The sequence below is a fragment of the Pygoscelis adeliae genome, unplaced genomic scaffold (assembly GCF_000699105.1).
Source record: "Pygoscelis adeliae isolate BGI_AS28 unplaced genomic scaffold, ASM69910v1 Scaffold294, whole genome shotgun sequence".
Lineage (NCBI taxonomy): Eukaryota > Metazoa > Chordata > Aves > Sphenisciformes > Spheniscidae > Pygoscelis > Pygoscelis adeliae.
This window is the reverse complement of record NW_008824722.1, coordinates 2,777,825-2,783,824: the sequence shown is the minus strand read 5'-3', so window position 1 is coordinate 2,783,824 and position 6,000 is coordinate 2,777,825.

The window sequence follows — 6,000 nt, the reverse complement described above, 5'->3', positions numbered from 1 at the left end:
GGATTGGACTAGATGGCCTTTAGAGGTCCCTTCCAACCCAATCTATTCTATGATTCTAAGATTCTATGATCTGGTTTCTACCTGCCCTAGACCAGTCTAGGGACAAATTCTTCTGTGCACAGAAGAATTTGTGCAATTTTTATGTGCGATTTTTGTGGACTAAATAAATTCATTGATTATAATGTCACATATGTAACATTAAAGTTTGTGGAACAAACCCTTTGTTGAAGTCTTTAATTTGCTAAATTCTTACTGATTTATTGGAAACTACCACTCTACAATAGTAAGGGAATTCCTTAGGTATATATATTTGGCTCAGCAGCTGAGATATGTAACATGACTAAATTAATCCATGTCAGGAAATTTTCACACACAAGTCCCCATACGCTATAATAATGCTTGTAAGCTGTAATTTATTCAAACAGTTCAAATAAACTTAAAAGATCAAGTAGAGCAGAAGGCGGTTTCAATAGGACTTTGCTGTTACAAAATCACTAGTGAAAGAGAATTCCAAATCCTGCTGTTTATCCTTAAAGTTGTGCCTTTGAAGTAAATTATACCTTAATCATATCACTCCTTTATGCAGAAGGTCTTCTCCTGCTACTCAGAGATGGACAAATCCTAGACTGAAGTCTGGGAATTAACTTTTTTTATGTGTTATTTTTTACACTAGATTTGCTGAGAAGGAAAAAATGGCATTGATACAAAGAATAGTCTTTAAAAAAAAAAAAAAAGCACTCCAGAATACTCATGAAAATGAACAAAATTAAAGAATGTTAAAATTATAGAATGGAGAGGAAAAGTAGTTAGATAAACTCTCTTAAAACTCATAAGGATATATTCTAGAGTTTGAGTTCAGAACTCTCTTTAATCTTGTTTTGTTTCTAGGTAAAATTCGAGGCTTTTTGTCTTATACTGTAAGTCCATATAAAATCATTATCCTGTAACAAGATATCCTGGCTTACTGTATGATTTGATTTATATTTATAGATGACCTGTAAAATTATGTCAAATGATGTGAGGATTGCCTTTTCTTTCCCTGATAACAAATTATTATCTTGTTTAAGATTCATATATGCACTCACAGCAGTTTTGGTGATGTGTAATAGAGGAGTCAAAGCTCCTGCAGAACTGGAAGAATTAGAACATTTTTGCTCTATTTCCAAATATATTTCCTTACTGCTCTTTAAACTTCAATTTTAAATGTTAACATTCCCCACATACCTATATACTGCTACAAGGCCTTGAAAATGAAGGATGCTAAACGAATTTAAGAGATTTTTTTGCTTTTACCAGTTTAGATATAACTTCTGTATTTACCCTTTTATTTCAGTAGTAAAGAAGGAATCTGCCTATAATGGTGGGGCAGAAAATCCTCTAATTTTGAGAAATGATTGCTTAAAAACACATCTATTAGTTAAGTGAAAACTCACTAATATTACAGGAAAAAACTGTTTCATATCCCATGTGCTGTCCTCAAGAAACCAACCAAACTGGCTAGCTCAGTATTCCTGTATTTATTTGGATTACACACTAAATGTTTTTTGTCACAAATTACAGAAAATTTGTATATTAAAAAAAGCTTTTAAAAACTTAGACTTTTTAACAATACTTTTAGAGTAGTATACATACAAAAATTCAAATGGATTATAAATTTTGATTAGATCTAAGATGTACAAAGCAAGTATTTTATCTACATATGATATTAGTGTATCTTTTGTTGGCATAAATAAGTATAATAGCAGAAATCATACAGATTGTGTGATCAGATCTTGATTGAAATGAATCATTTCAATTATTCATAATGATTTAATGCTTGAATTAATTGTATCTTACTTTGATGTGGGAACCTTTGTGCAGCTGATGAATGATTATATTGAAATTATATAGAAATGGAATTGTAATGTTTTAAATTGATATCAAGTTCTCAACCTTTTTCTCCAGGTCCCCTAAAACCTTGTACTAATATGATATTCATAGCTTTGTGGATGCTGTAATTTAAAAAAAAAAAAAATCAACTACGGTTTATGACTTTGTACTTTTGTAACTGAAGTTCCCTCAAGATATCTTAGAGTATTAATACTAAAATCTTAACTGTAAATTTGAGAAGGGTGGATCTGATAAGTTTGTTCTTTTCACCTTTTCTTAACCTGTCCTTAGTCTGTTCTGGTATACCTATCATTGCATTGTGAGGGTTCAGTGTTGGGTTTTTTTAATAAAGTTTTTTAGAATGTTAGCAGTTCAGAGCATTTCTACTTGAAAAAAATGTGGGCTAGGTTCTGACCTCAGAAGAGTAAGCCTGTTACAGCCAAATCCACTATGTTTGGACCCCTCTAATTTGCTGTTCTTAGTGTGTCATCTTCACAGAAATGACAAAACCTGACTGATCTTGTCCCTTTTAAGATAAATTTTTAGGGGTCCAATCCAACAACTACAGATATGAAATGAAATTTCTACCAAATCCAGTGAGTGCTGTAGCACTCCTAGATAAGAGGTAACCCATGTAACAAAATATAGAATTTAAACAAAGAATTTACTATGTAAAATACAGCCTTAAATGAGTCACAAAACTACCAGAAAATTTCAGACTTCTCTTTAACAGTTATTGGAGCTGATGGAACTCTTGAGATGTTGTTCGTCACTTGATCAATAAATCCTTACCTCCTTTTGAAAAGCATGTTCTTCTTGTGTGTTTGAGCTGACGTAAAGTTTTATCCTCAGAAAGACAGAGAGGAAAAGAGCAGGGATTACTGAATCCCAAGAGGGCCCTTTCTCCTGCATTTTTTCCTCAATGATGTTCTTTTGGATTTATATGTCTGTGACCCAACAAATCAAATACTTGACTGTGCTTACAAAGCAGAGTGAAATTCTCAACAGCATGTTGATATGGATTTTCTGATTGTACTTCAGAAGATGTTTAACAGTTCTAAGTAAGACTAAATCGCATGCATATTTTACAGTTCTTGAAACAGAATTTTAATGTATAGCTTAAGTAAAGATACCAGGATTTATTTGTTACATGTTAGATTTATTTTGCAGATGTCAATCATAAATTTCTGCTTGGAGAAGAATTACTCAAAGACGTAAATGGAGTAAGTTTAGAAGAAAGTATCACAAGTCATTCCTCATTTAAAGATTGAATGGTATTCTTGTTTAATTTTGTAAATTCACCTTGCTTTATTAAACACAGTTAAATCTTGTTGCCATAGCAATCCACTCTCCACAGAATGAAACTCCTGTACGTTCCTGTTGTATTTCTTTATTTAAAACTTGTTTACTCAATCCTGATAATTTCCATTTGTATAAATACTAAAATAAAAAGTATTTAGTAAACAAATTCTCAGGTAACAGGTCTTTAATTTTCATGGCATAATTACATAAAGCAGCAAAATTTGCTTTCCTGTTTTTGTTGGGAATGAAGGGATAGGAATATGGGATTTAAAAGGAAAAAAATAAATAGGAAATAAAGTAAAAGTCAATTTAAGAAATAAAGGATAAAAATGCAAGATAAAAATACCAAGAAAGAAGTGGTTAGAAAGATGTCATGATGAACGAAAGTAGGAAAGAAATGCAAAGGAACATTTCATTAGACAAGAATTTGCAATGTGTTATGATGGGAAAAACTAAGGGGTTTGGTTTTGTTTTGTGTTGGTTTTTGTTTGTTTTGGGTTTTTTTAGGGTGAGAGGGCTATACATGGGCAAGGAAGGCAAATAATCCTTCCCTACTGCTTACATTGCCACAGCTCATAGAGTACTGAATAGTGTTGCATTGTTAGGAGATAGTACAATATAGATCATCCCTCATGCAATAGTAAGTTTTTATTATTCATTTTTTTACGCTCAGTGCATAATGCAATTTCTGAAAATCTAGCAGAGTTGTTCTTGGTGTAAATGTCATCCTTAAATCAATATGGAAGAAACATTACTTCTTATTTTCTTATTACATAGTTCCTTGTGATAATACCACTAGTACAATCTCCACTTTAAGAGTGTTTCGTGTGTATCAGTTGTGTCTGAAGTCTACTGTGGTTGATATGTCAAAAACTTCAGTTGTCCACTTCAAGAAATACGTGTGGGAGAATCTGTTTATTTCAGTAATGGAACTGTTGTGGTTTAACCTCAGTCGGCAACCAAGCACCACACAGCCACTCGTTCACCCTCCCCCGCTGGTGGGATGGGGGAGAGAATTGGAAGGGCAAAAGTAAGAAAACTTGTGGGTTGAGATAAGAACAGTTTAATGATTGAAATAAAAGAAAATAATAATAATCATAATAAAAAATTGTAATGAAAAGGAAAACAACAAAAAGAGAGAGAGAAACAAACCCCAGGAAAAACAAGTGATGCAACTGCTCACCACCTACCGACCGATGCCCGGCCAGTTCCCAAGTAATGATTGCTGCCCCCTGTCCAACTCCCCCAGTTTATATACTAAGCATGATGTCATATGGTATGGAATATCCCTTTGGCCAGTTGGGGTCAGCTGTCCCAGCTGTGCTCCCTCCCAGCTTCTTGTGCACCTCCTTGCTGACAGGGCATGGGAAGCTGAAAAGTCCTTGACTTAGTATAAGCCCTGCATAGCAACAGCTGAAACATCAGTGTGTTATCACATTGTTCTCATGCTAAATCCAAAACACAGCACTATACCAGCTACTAGGAGGAAAATTAACTCCATCCCAGCCGAAACCAGGACAGGAACCTATGTTCCATTTTTTCTGCTTGTTTTTCTGCTTGCTATATAACTCATTTTGCATACTGTTGACCAACAAGTCTGTAATTGCCTAGATCTCTTCTGTTTTTTTTTTTACCTCTTCGTTAATATCGGTCCCTTATTTGCGATGTTCTCACTGTTGGACACTACACTCATCTGATAGACTAATTAGAAATTCTAATATGAGGAATTTCTGTTCCCCCCACCATTCAGCTGGATGTACTGAGCCTACTTTTACTTTCATACCTGCTAGCCATCTTTCCTTTGCCCTCACGTTTATAGCAGTCTTACTGGAAATGAAGGTAAGGAGTTTTAGTTTCAGGGCCCTATTATCCCAAATTTCAAGGGTTTTATTAAGCTGTGCTCTTTTCATCTTCTATTGAAATCCTTCTTTCCTTGTGTTTTTAGGGTTCTGGCTGAAGAACCTCTTAATGATGTGCTTTAATTTTTGGTGCAAACTCAAATTCATGCTTTTTTTCAGTTTTTAAATAAAGCTTTTCTACATTTAAATTCTTGAGCTTTTCATCTCAGAGCACTTCACTAATTAATTCCAGCAATTTTTTAAACTTGCTCCTTCAGAAATACAAGAAGTGTAGTTATGGAGCTAGTACCAGTTTGTGACTTTAAAGAAAGCTGTTAAGGCTATTCCAGCACCCTGTCAGCTAGTAAATTTGTCTTAGATCCTGTATGACACTTCACTGGGTAGAGGAGAACAGTGTAATAGAAGTTTCTATTTCTGGCTTGTAAATTGTGGCCTTACCACGCATACGGTTTCTGTGGAAACCTCTCTGCACAACCTCAGCAGCTGAGGTTGCTTGTGCTGTCTCCATACAGGCATACCAGGCTTTCAGCAACAGGGTGACTTTACACCCGTACCCAGATTCATTCTACATACTTTTAGACATTAAAGTAAAAAACCCAAACTGAGATCCTTGTTGATGCTTGCCAGCAAAAGACAGGCGCTACCAGCAGGTAGTCATCTCATGGGTAAGCAGACTCACAAACTTACGGAGCCTACTTTCTCTCTTTCCAACTACAGAGGAAACCTAGGGTTACTAGCCTTCTAATATTGATGTCTCAGCTAAATCCTTAAATCAAGTAGAAAAGGCTTAATTCTTTCTATTCTTTCTTTCCTACATTCCAGAAAGAATTTCAATAGATAAGCTGCTTTTTTTCTTGGAGGACTAATTGTACAGATTATGAATATTAGAATCACTGAGCAAACTCCTAGTGTTTATATAGACATATATCTCAAACCATTTGCATAATGTAAAAATATAGTAGATGCTTTA